General features: G+C 29.3%; 1 protein-coding gene across 1 annotated transcript in view; it reads left to right on the forward strand.

The window, feature by feature from the left end:
- The window catches only part of Eip74EF (Ecdysone-induced protein E74), a gene marked incomplete in the record, with an annotated part of 327,885 nt that overhangs the window by 78,711 nt on the left and 236,083 nt on the right, over window positions 1-13,091 (forward strand).

Raw genomic sequence — 13,091 nt, forward strand, 5'->3', positions numbered from 1 at the left:
TTTATCATAGCATATAAATAAAACATATATGGGATTTTAATTCAATAAAATGGGCTTTGCTTGTTACGCATATTATTGTATTACCCTGATAAGAGAGTTTAGTTTTTAAATCTATTAATCTGAATCAGATTTTTAATTTTAATACCTTTCACATAAACGTTATTCTGTGATAAATATTGTAATGCACATATTCATTACATATTTTTCAGGGAGTAAAATGTAAAGAATTTTATCAATTTAGATTGCATTCTTTGAAATTCTAAAATTAAACACATGTTTATAAATATTTCCATTATACTATCATGTCCTGTAAATTTCTTGTGAATAGAATTTTGCCTAAAATTCAATTCCAATGAATTGTAAATTCAGTTAAAAAAGAAAAGGTAACATTTCGCGTTTATTGTTTTATTTATTTATTTTTTATAAATTATGATTTTATAGGTATAATTGTTATTGTGATGGAATAAATATTAAAAAAATCTTATAACAATTAACCGTACACAATACAAATGGATCCTTTTGGTCTGTCAGTAATTTATTACAGTGCACGTGTTGAGTCTTCGGTAGTGAAGGGGAACATGCTTGGCTAGAGATTTTTTTTTAACTGACGTATGGAATCTTTAAGGAAAAAAAACTAACAATTAATTTATGTTTCTGTTCCTCTTCTATTTTCGTTTTTTTTTTATCCATCTTGAGGATAATATAACTTCCTCATAATATCTGTTTTTTATTACTCTTTATGGTTTGTCAATAAATTATACAATTTTTATCAAGTCCAAAAATTATTTTATTTAATCCTGAATAATTAAAACATTAAATTATCTTAAAATAATTTTAATCTTTCTGTATTTTAATATTCATATTTTTTTAATATGCGCACTGTATTTTTTGTGCCCTCTTTATTATTTGTTCTTTTGATAATTAAACAACCCCTCATTCTTTTACAATAAAGTACAAAAGCTGTATGTAACTAATTAGACATAATTAATGATTGATATAAGGATGTTTAAAAAAGAAGCTCCTTTTAAATTATTATGTTTTCATTTTTATTTTGTATAGAAATCTTGTTTTGAATAAGGAGTATTTTTTCCTCATGGATTTATTATGACTTGTATATAATTTGATCTGGTCTATGATTAATTCCTGAATGTTATTTTTATATTCTTGGATCAGAACAATCCTTTAATTCTTTATGGAATTAGGGTTAGGTAGGAAGCTAATTGTTTACACCTTACAGAGGCCACTCAAATAATCAAATGAATGTGTTTTTTAGTCGTTGTTTAATAGTTTTCAAAAACTAAATATATACATTACTAAATGAAAGTAAACATAAGTTATAAACTATCAATCAGAATGAATGACAAAAAAAATCTCATCAAATCAGCCTTGTAAAAAATAAAACTATAAGAATAAACATTTGCAATCAGAATAAAAAATTGCATTATATTTGCTTCCAAATTGATTTATATATATAAATATTTTTTTACCAAAAGGATTCCCCATTTGTGGAAAAACTAACCATTCTCAGAACTCTAGATAGTTTATACAAAACGATGAAGATACATTTTATTTATTTTACAATAATGTTTATAGAAAATTATATTTGACATGATAAAGAGTAATACTATTTATTTATTTTTTATTCGATATAGGATAATATCGAAGTAAAATAACTTTAAGTTAAATTTGTTTTTTATTTATTTAATTTAATTTTATTGATTTAATTTTTCTCTTCTATTTCTTATTTTATTATCATCTAATTTATTTATTAAATTTCGTGTGAATGAGCTGTATGATGCATATTACAACTGTTTAAAAATATGACAGCTTAATGTTAATGAATTATATCTGTGGTAATGATTTGAAAAAAAAAAAAAAATTAAAAACATTAAATATTGCTTCCCACTTTTCTCTTTTTTTATTTTATCGAAAACTAAAAAAATAAAATTGTAACATTCAAAAAGACTGGTGTGGGCACAAACTATAATCTAATATACATTCCCCGAATTGATATCAAAGGAAAAGTTAAAAAAAAGTAGTAATGAAAAGATGGAGCTGAAGTAATTTGAAAAGTTTTTCTCAACCAGACTTTCACTCTCCGTATATAAGTTTTCCCCTTCCTTTAGTGGAAGAATTTTCAAGGAGAAAAGCACGTCTCCTTGGTAACTGTGAAGGTAAAGGGACCCTAGTCTTTGGAATAGTATAAGATTTATATCCACTTTTTTGGAAAAATAAAATACTTATACATTGAAAATGTTTTAATTTAATATATGTATATATGGATTTTCTTTTATTTCTTCAATTTTTCATAACTAAAATCAGTAACTGTCCGACACGTTATGCCTGAGTTAATAAACTAAGGAGCAGAAGATAATGCTTGATACAATGAGATTCTTTTGTGTCAGTCCTCACAATCTTTCACTTCAGTAACATTCGTGAGAATCTTAGAAGACTTTCAATTAAATTTTATTAGCATTTTTTAACGCATGATATAACTCTAAATGGGAAATCGATTCCAAAAGTAAACAGTTTTAAATACCTTGGCTCCACCATAACATCAATAAATGATCAACGGACTGAGATAAACTAGAGTATAACAAGCGCGAACAGAACCTTCTTCTCTCTATCAAGAACACTGAATTCCCGAAAAATCTCCCGAAAAGTATAGTTGGCGAGAGACCACGTGGGAGGCTAAAACCCAGATGGATAGACAGAATCAACAAAGATGTGGAAGAGCTGCATGCAGCCAACTGGAAAGCAGCAGCCCGAAGGAAGATAGGCCTGGAGAAGGCTAGTGCGGGCGGCCAAAGATTTGGAAGACAAGATCTGTGGACCATATTCTGGACCATAGGAAACATAGTTTTTCCTGTTGGCTCTACAGACCTTAATGACCTAATGTAATTAGAGTTACATTTACTCTAAATTTTGTTTTCAATTAACTTGAAAGTTTTTGTAATAGGTCACATTGAGTTTTAAAGTTGATACATTTTATTTTTAATTTACTCTAAGATGGGTGGTTGAAAGTTAGCATATAGTCTGGCCTCAGTAACATTTGTAAGTTAGTCATTCATTCCGTAACATGGCTCTGTTTTATTTTTGTCAACGATAAATTAGCCATTTCTTCACAAATAAACAATTATATATATCTTATATATCTCAAACGAAGAAAAGTGTCTTACCTTTAAGACGAATGGAAGTTATTGATATAGTTTGAGTCTCAAGGGCATGGGTATGTAATTAAATATAGTAAAGCTTACTATATTAGACTCATTAAAGTTTCAGAAGAAATAAAAACTTGGAACCTACGTTATTATATTTAAAAAACAGTCTGAAACCAGTTAACAATCCAGAAACACAAGGCAAGATCGTTAAACCTTGTGAAGATTGTTGAAAAATAAATTCTACGATTACTGGCAAGTAATGGATTGTTGATTTTCAGATTACAGATTATAGAAGACATACAAATGATAGAAAAATAAATTACAGATCTAGGATAAAATGGTCGAAGAAGGATGAAGCCGAATTCCGGATGTTGGGGGTGGATGGGGGATGGCAGGCAAGAAGTGGATGAGGCCTAGGTATTTCGAACTGTAGAGACATGAGATGAATTTAGTTTGGATTGATTCTATAAATATTTTATTTACAATTCACTAAAAGTATTTAGCATTTTTTTTTTTGTCACATCTTATATCTTCTTAATTACAAAAGGTTACTTATTATGAATAATTTTTTCCATATTTTTATATTTACACGTTTAATTATTTTTAATATCCACGTTGTTCTAAACCTCTTAACCATTATATGTCTAATCAAATAAGTTTTAAGAATAAGATAGAGTGATCAGTTAAGAACCACAAAAGACGAAACAAATACCTATACAAATACTCTCCTCACGCACTCTCACCTGATCAGAAAACTGCCACCTCCAATGTGCAAATATTGTCAGTCCATTCTAACGATTAGACATATTTTCGAAGAGTGTACTCACTATTTGCCAACAATAAACAGGATAGGACTAACCCCAAATTTATCCGAAACTCTCGCAGATGAGGAAGCTAAAATCACACGAGTATTTGAATTTTTAAAAGCACATCGCCTTCTTTATAAATTATAACTCCTCTTCGATTTTTATGTTTTTTATTTTTTTTTTTTTTTTTTTTTTTTTTATTTATTTATTTTACTTTTATCATCCCATAGGCGTTGATGACCAGAGGGTTTTATGCCTTTAAGCAACAATAAACAACACAAACAAACAAATACCAATTAATCAACACTGAAATATAGGCGGTTTTGTCAAATATACAAATTGATACTCAATTTATAATATTTTGGATGTATGTGATCTTGGTCAAACTCAATATAAATAACATACATATAAAGATATTTTGATCAAATTTGGAATTAGTTTTCTAGAAACTTAAGAATATACTTAAAATCATTTATTGTAGAGCTTAGCTGTATTTTTAAAACTTTAATTACATTTTTAAAATTTAAAATTAAACTAAAATTACTTTTTAATATTATCTAAAAAGATTACATTGATTTTTTATTTTATTGTTAGTTTTATGCGTGTAGTACTTACGTGTCTTTTTTTTGGATAAGAATGGATCATCATATATTTAAATTTGAATATTGTTATAATAAAATTATTTTTTGTTATTAGAATTTTTTTGTTGGTTAGTGTTAAGCTGTACTACGAGTTTTTTATTTTATTTTGATTCAGGTTGAATTATCTTATACTTCTATTTATTTTTAAAAGAATTCAGAATTAATGTATTTAAATTTAAATATCGTTACAATGAATTTATTTTATTTTTAGGATTAGGGTGGATTATCATATATTTTTATTTATTTTCAACAGGATTCAGGATTATTTATTTAAATTTAAATAGCCTTACAATTAATAAATTTTAGTATTATTGGAAAATATATTTTTAGATCAGAGGGGGTAATCTTATATTTTTATTTATTTTTAATTGGATTTAGAATTTTTAAATTTAAATTTAATTGTTATAACAAATTATTTTTTTTTTTTATTAGGTTGAATAAATCTTATATTTTTAATTTGATTCAGAATTTATGTTTTTAAATTTAAATATCGTGCAATAAATCAATGTTTAAATTCGTGGTGGATTAACTTATATTTCTATTCTTTTTTTAATTGGATTCAGAATTTTTTATGAAAATTTGAATGCCTTTCCAAAAATTTATTTTTTAAAACTCTTCTCTGGATCAGGGTGGATTATGTTATATTTTCTAGATGGATTTCAGAATTTATGTATTTAAATTTAAATATCGTTATAATAAATTAGCACACAAATTGATGAAGAAAACTATTATGTACCATTTGGCATATAGATAATTTTTAATGTAGGTGAGGCACGTAGCAACTCAGGGGGTTGCAGGGCGTGCTATTTCACTGCATAGCAACAGGAGTCTACCCCTTTCCTTATCATTCGGGCCTTATCCACTAGAGTTTAATTTTAATCAATTTTTTTTAATTTAATTTTTACGAAATTAATTATTTTTTATATTCCAAATGTTGTGTATTTAAATTTTTTTTTTAAGGAATCATATTAATCGGGTATTGGGCCTGGCGCTTCCTATAAAAATTATAGATGGAATATTCAACCCCTTTGGGCACATATATAAATAGTATGTATTAATATATAAAATTTATGTATTGTACATAGAGAGAGGGGATGTTATATAGTGAGGGTGGTGGGAGGGATCAATACGGGGCGGTGGAGTGACCTTGGTCGGGGGCGGGGGTTGTGTCACGGGGTCGCCGTACCCGCTCAAGGCCGGCCTCTCCCTCTCCGACGAGGAAAACTGAGGCCCTTCAAGGGTACATATATACCTTCTATAATAAATATATTTATATATTGCAATTGCTTTATACCTTCAAGGGTACGTCTTCAGGGCAATGTTAAATAGTTGTTCTTAAATGTTTAACAATATTTTGGGCGATTAAATTCCATTACTTTTTAAGATATAACATAAATGTACGATTTTCTGCAAAATAAAAAAAATACAAAAATAGAATGAATTTAAATCAAATGTGCATAGCTTTCATTTCAACCCATGAGCTAATATTTAGATTTAATAATTCTCTTTAAAATGGCAAATAACAACGCCTGTGAAAAGTTAAATCGGACAAGAGATGTTTTGAAATTTTTTTTTAAAACTAATCATAAATTTTTTATAAATAATCGGATAAACAAGTAGGGTCAGGTACTTTGTAAGAAAGTACTGTTACGAGACGGTTGTGCAAGAAGGTGATTTGGTCAAAATATCGTTCAACCGCCTGTTTTTCTCGAGTTAATGGTACCCACTTTACTAGGCTTGGCGGACCCCGGACGTATTTTTTTTCAATATTTTGCTCTCTGATTCCGCTTATCAATGTTTTTAATCATCTACCAATTTTAGGAGAATCATTGATCTTAAAAATTTTCTTAGGGGCTAAAATAAAACCTAATTAAATTAAATTCTAATTTATTCTACTTACTCTTCTATGTACTCTTCTTTTGCAAATCTTTTATGTCACCTTGAAGACAGGTGGTTGACGACATTAAATGTACAAGAAATGATTATTTTAAACGAATTTGTCATGATGAAATTGAGCTCCAAATTTTTTATTATTGGAAGAGTAAATTTAAATGAAATAAGATCATCATTTATATGAAATATATAATGAATACTTTCATATTCTTTTCGTGTATTAGTGTATGTGTTTTTGTATAAACAATAACATTCCATCATTATAAAAGGGTTATAAGAGTACTTTGAGAGATACAACTACATATTTTTTTCGAGTTTCAATTAACTAATTTTATATCCATAAGTACCATTCATTTTCTGTCCGATATAATCAGTTTGATAGAAGCAAACATATTCTAAGATAATTTAGTTGACTCCAGCTGCGTACCTTATAAAACACAATTGTATTATATTTTATAAAATAATTTGGTCTTTCATTATGATAAATTTTATTTCATCTTGCTGTTTAAATTTAAAGAATATTAAAAGAGGCACTTTTTAATATTCGTTCTGAGAAAATAAAATTAATATCAAGACCATTTTATCGTAAACAATTTAAGTTTTCTCTCTGCGCTTAAACCGTTTCTTTCCATTAATATCTTACCAATTTAAATAAAATTAAAAATATTTATTTTATTTAGTGGTATATTCACTATGTTCTTTTTCCCAAAAATTAGCAAAAACATTTTACGTGAAACTATATATTACCATCTAATAAAAAAACTTGTAACTCTGCAATGGAGTTTTTTTTATTACTAGGTATTAATAATTTTAAATTTATGAATATATGAAATAGATTCTCTCTTGATCAAAAATTTATTCATTAATACTTTTTTTTATTTTTTATTTCCAATAATCATAAAAAGATTGATTCTTGAAATGAATGAATTGTATCTGAATGAGAAGCGCTATTCGCATTCATTCTTTTTCGGGAAATCAATACTGATTGCGAGCGATAGAGATTTTAATCAAGACTTATTCATCTTTTTTTTATGTTTTAATAGTTGGTATAACAGAATAAACATTATAAATATATTTGAATCTCAATATACTGAATCCTAAGGTTCCCTACAAAAAAAAAGTAGTTAATATTTTAAAGTAAAGCTTTTAAAATGTTTTATTAAAGGCTAAGTTTTAATGAGGATTTTAGTATAATTACTTATGCAATAAATAATTAGATCAAGTAATAAGTATATAGATTAAACAATCAAATCTGTATTGAAAATTTTACAAATATGTATTTGATTACGAAAAAAATGGTTAAAAAACAAATCCGTCTGTAAAATAAGTGATTTTCTTGTTTTTGAGAAAAAAAATATTGTGGAGTTTTTTTCTTTTTAATAGATTTAGAATATCTGTAAATATTTGAATATTTGATATGTATGCGTTCGAAAACCTACGTCAGACAAACTCGTGTTTTTCGAATATGTGTTTATTTATTTATAGTAATAATTATTTAAAATATGTGTATATTTGAAAATGAGGTATAAAGGTGTGTGTTGCTAATACGCCCAACGAACAATCGAGGAGATTCATATCAAAAGTTAATTTTTATTGACGAATTAAAATTCTATACCAAAAACTCAATCTGTTAATTTCAAAATTTTGATTTTTCCTGTTTCAATAAATATTTAAATTGCATTATTGTTGAATAATAACTTTTCTAAAGTAAAGATATATTACCTATTGCCCACAACTGTGTGGCAGATTGTAATATCTATCAATAAATAAATCTCTTCTTCCAAAAAAAAAAAAAAAAAAGTAAAGATATTGGCTTTTGATAGAAAAATCCTCAATTTATTATAAATATTTAATTTTTTTTTATTGAATAAATTCCAACCGATTGACTTTTGAGAACTGAAACTTGCTGACTCAGGGATCATATGTTTCATAGATACGTAACGAAGTTTTAATGACATCCTTGTTTACAATTGATAGAACATGATCTGTGACAGATACAAAAGCTAAAATGTCGCCTACCTTATAGGAGATTTTCATTTTCCATCACGAACTCCTTCGATAGTTATACTATCAGATGCTGTGTGACCAAAAAGGATTGGGCATCAAGAAATATCACGTATATTCGAAAAGTGGTTTCAGCTGTTGCGATACAACTAAATATAGCTAGGAGAGCGCCTAGTTTCGAAAAACATGAGTTTGACTGACGTAGGTTTTCGAAACCCGCTCATAGATAAGATAAAGCTACATAGTCAAACATGTTGACATTGTTAGATAATAATATATTCTACAATAATATAATATGATAGCATAATAAGATCTTATTATCTTACAATGTCAAAATGTTCTTAGTTGTTTTTGTATCGTTTTAGACCTAACGAAGCTCTACAAACTGGGGCGAAACGTCGGGAAAAAATAGGTATTAACTATTGTTACTCTTTTAACCGCTACCTTATTAATAATGATAATAATTCACAATTAATAAATTAGTAATAATCAAGCCAATTCTTTTAAGCATGTAAGAAGTATGGATTGAACTCTACTTAAAAATATATTTCTATATTTTATTATCTTGGCAATTTACTGTTAACTAAAATAAATTAATTCAAACATGCACATTTTTCAAGCATATATATTTTTATTACAATTATAAATTTATTAATTAAGATCTGTATTGATTAACGTCTTTTATTACAGTGAAAATTTATATAAGTTTTCATAATATTATAAATCATTTGTATCTCTTTTACTGACTTTATTTTATTACAAATGGGCAGATAAAAATAGGTTTCTTTGCTATCTTAATCTGTTAGGAATGACCTATTTCCAAGGAATAATTATTACAGAATTATATTTATTATGTTTTATATTGTTCACTAATTGGTTATTATTAAGGAAAAAAGAAACTCTGGTTCAAACACAATAGCTTTCATAAGAAGAACGACAACTAGTTGCAATTAGAATTCACAAATACTCCTCAAAAAATCAACGCGCAAATAGAAATCACCAAAGAAAAAAATTTTCCTTTTTTATTTTAATTGCATTTCTTTATTCACATATGTTATTTAATACGACAACCAGTGAATGAGATGTACTGCTTCGGAAAATATCATGATAGGCAAGACGGGGATCAGTACCCAAAGACAACTCCAAGCGTGATTGAAAATTTACTTATTAGACGAGAAGAATCCTCATACGTCTTATCTTCAGACTTCTACATCCTTTATCGGGCATGCTTTGTTGTAGTAATGGTATTTATGAATATAACTTACAGTAATAGTATACTACAGTATGTGAACAATATGTTTGGTCTCTTCTTCCTAAGGTATAAGTATATGATTGTTCTTATCCACTGTATGATCTGTATAAGCCAACATATAGTTGTCAACTCCCATAAGCTGCGTTTTATTCATAATGTCTACAAAGATACTAAGATACAAAGGTATACAATAAAACTTGCTGTTCCGTTAGTAGCATGCTTTTAAAATACTTAAATCCCTCATAAATTTACGCCATTTTTCAATTTCAGGCGCTTTTAAAATATTGCTGAATTAAACTACCTTAAGTCTACTCTTCCAGTTTTCAGCAAATATTTCAAAAGTTCGCTCGCTGGGGGTATAGTGGGACGGGTCCGGACGGGAAGGATTGCCTTTTTTTGTGTTATGATCTCCTCTTGTGAGATTGTGACATGTCGTACATCGACCAACCTACTCAGTATAATTGTCTGTTTGAAAAGTCAGATAGGTTAGGCTACCACGGAGGGCGGGAGAGGAGGGTTTCATACCCGTTTCAAATTTCAGACGCTTTTTAAAATGATAATAATGGATGTTAAAAAAAAATTCAAATAGCTCTGGTAGTTTCTGAAACCAAAGCGCTCAACTAAACAAATATTTCAGCCTTATATATTAGTATATTAAAAAAAAAAATTACAACCTAGCTACAATCCATAAAGGGTCAGTGGTGCAGGTGTTTGTAAAAAAGTAGATTAGAACTAGACCAACGATTGTGCAAGGAGGTGATTTGTTCAGAATCACGGTCGATCACCCGATTTTTACGCCATTAAGGGTACTCACTTAATGAGGCAGGGCGGACCCTGAAGGACTTCCGAACTCTCAAGGCTATAGTGAAACAAAAAATATTTATCTGTTGCAGCCGGATTCAAACGGGGCCATTGGAGTTAGTAGCACACTGCCTTACTATTGAGCTACCCATCCCCACTATATTAGTATATGCCTAACAATAACTGTTGTCACTAATTAATCTGCCAAAAACTGCTGTCTGACATTTAACGCGACCCATCTAAAAATAGCTCCAAGCCGCTGGCTAATGATATGAACGAAATGTTTTTATTTCAGATTCCTTTTTCTTTAAGTTAATTAATAACTTATTTAAATTAATCATAACCTAAATTTATTTTATTTATTGAAATTCATATATATTCATATAATGGAATTTCAATGAATTAGAACATATGAGTTATTTTAAAATTGTATATTTTCGTTTTTTATTAAAATACTAATTGTTTAAATAATAGTGTTTGACCGTAGCAGATTAGGTACCAGGAGGAGGGCTTAGCTTATTTCCCTTTAAAGCAAATGCGAAGCCAAAAAGACCACGCCCCCAGCTCAGGCCTACGTTGAGGTTGCTAGGAATGTCTGGCAATATGATCTAAACCGTAACAGAAGTCAGCCGGTGATTGGCTGATTATCATAATATATCAATTGATCATAACTCAGGGGCTCACTATTAGGCCTGCCTCTTTGGCTTCAATTTTCCTGGTAGCTTACATCCTCCTTTATTCTCCTTCTTCCAAGTTAGGTTCTTCGCGATTTAAGATAACCTTAATTGTTTTTACAAGAAATAAAAATTTTGAATATCAAAACCACAGTATTGTTAGATCTACAAAAAAAAACAACAACAAAAAACAAATACGCGGTGATCCTCCTTACACGACTTAACCCGCTAAGGCCAATGCAATGAATACCTGAATGTAATATAATTTTAATTTTTATAGGAGCATCTTGAATGTCCCAGCAAATTTATAGCTTTAAATATATTCGAAAAACATACAACAGATTTCTACTCGAAATTGAGCAAAGTACTTTTAAATCCTGGATACAAACTTCCTAATTGCTAATAGTGGTCCGATTTAAAATATTTTTTTATTGTATTAGTTATTCTGTGAACGCTCCTATTTATCATTATCTTTATTTCATACATTTTTTCTTTAATCTTTCTTTATTTTTTGTTTGGTTTATAGGAAATTAAATTGCCTTTTGAAATTCGTATATTAAAATTCCTGTTTTGGGGAAAAAAAATAACTAGGGGGTCACAAAAACAGATGGATCCGTTGAAAACAATACATCGAATATTTCAACCGTTTACTTAGGTACCTAAGGTCTAATAGTAATAATAATTAGATTTTTTCCCTGGGTAAAATAAATAGTTTTAAATTAAAGAATCGCGCCTAAGGGGGTGTGAGTGGTAGGACATGCCGAACCTGTTCATAAAACGCTGCTCGATATAAAGACCTAAGCTCTTGCGAAATCCTTCTATTAACCATCCATACTTAGTAAATATTACATTAATTTACTCTATTGTAAATCGATGAATTATTTGAAAAGAAAAAAAATGTAACTTATGCTCTTTTATTTAATACTGTCTCATTTAAAATTAATTAGCCCCGAGTTGAACAATTTAGCATGTTCTGTTATAACAAAAGCTTCTACAAAGAGGGCAGACGAAGTAATAAAGACAAAAGGGGGGCGAGGACAAGGACGAGCGACGGAGGCGGCACAAGAAGGATAACGATAAGGGTAGAAAGGGAAAGGGGGAGTACAGAGGCCTTGAAGGACTTGGGGTGGTGGAAAATAAAACCACCCTCTCGCTGAAATTTCCCTTTTCCTCAGCGAGAGGGAAAGTCTGGGAAACTAGGACGAGCCGGTTGCCATGGCGGCGAGATGGGGCGGCGACGCCATAGGTCAGGGCCGTCTAGACGGCCCGCTATCGACCCTCCCCTCACCACTTTCACTGTCTCGCCCTCTTCACCTGTGGCCTCGCATCACAATTGTATAATTAGTTATATAGCCATTAATTATATATAATTAGTTATATAGTCATTTGTTATATAACAAAAAACTTTTGAGAAAGTCATATAACAGAAAACTGAAACGGATTAAAATTGTGAAGTATAAAAAAAACAAATCTGTACCACTAAAACCCATGAAGGGTTAAGGGTACAATACTTTGTAAGAAAATACTGTTACTAGACCAACGGTTGTGCAAGGAGGTCATATGTCCGGAGTCTCGCTGGACCGCCAGATATTACCACAATCCAGGGTACCCACTTTATGAGGCTGAGTGGGCTCTGGAGGGCTCCAGAACCCTTAGGATTGACTCACGGCTATAGTAGCTGGAATAATTACCTGTCACAGCCGGATTTGAACCTTTGGAGTTAGTAGCACAGTATCTTACTACTGAGGCACGCCGTCCTTCTAATAATATATGGTATAGTCGGAATTGGTTCTTCAGTGCTAATATATTTAAAATATTGTAAAAAAAAACTTGCGCTTTTTTTTTTTACTAAAGATATA

Source organism: Halyomorpha halys, unplaced genomic scaffold (assembly GCF_000696795.3).
Source record: "Halyomorpha halys isolate HHAL.00 unplaced genomic scaffold, Hhal_1.1 Scaffold943.1, whole genome shotgun sequence".
Lineage (NCBI taxonomy): Eukaryota > Metazoa > Arthropoda > Insecta > Hemiptera > Pentatomidae > Halyomorpha > Halyomorpha halys.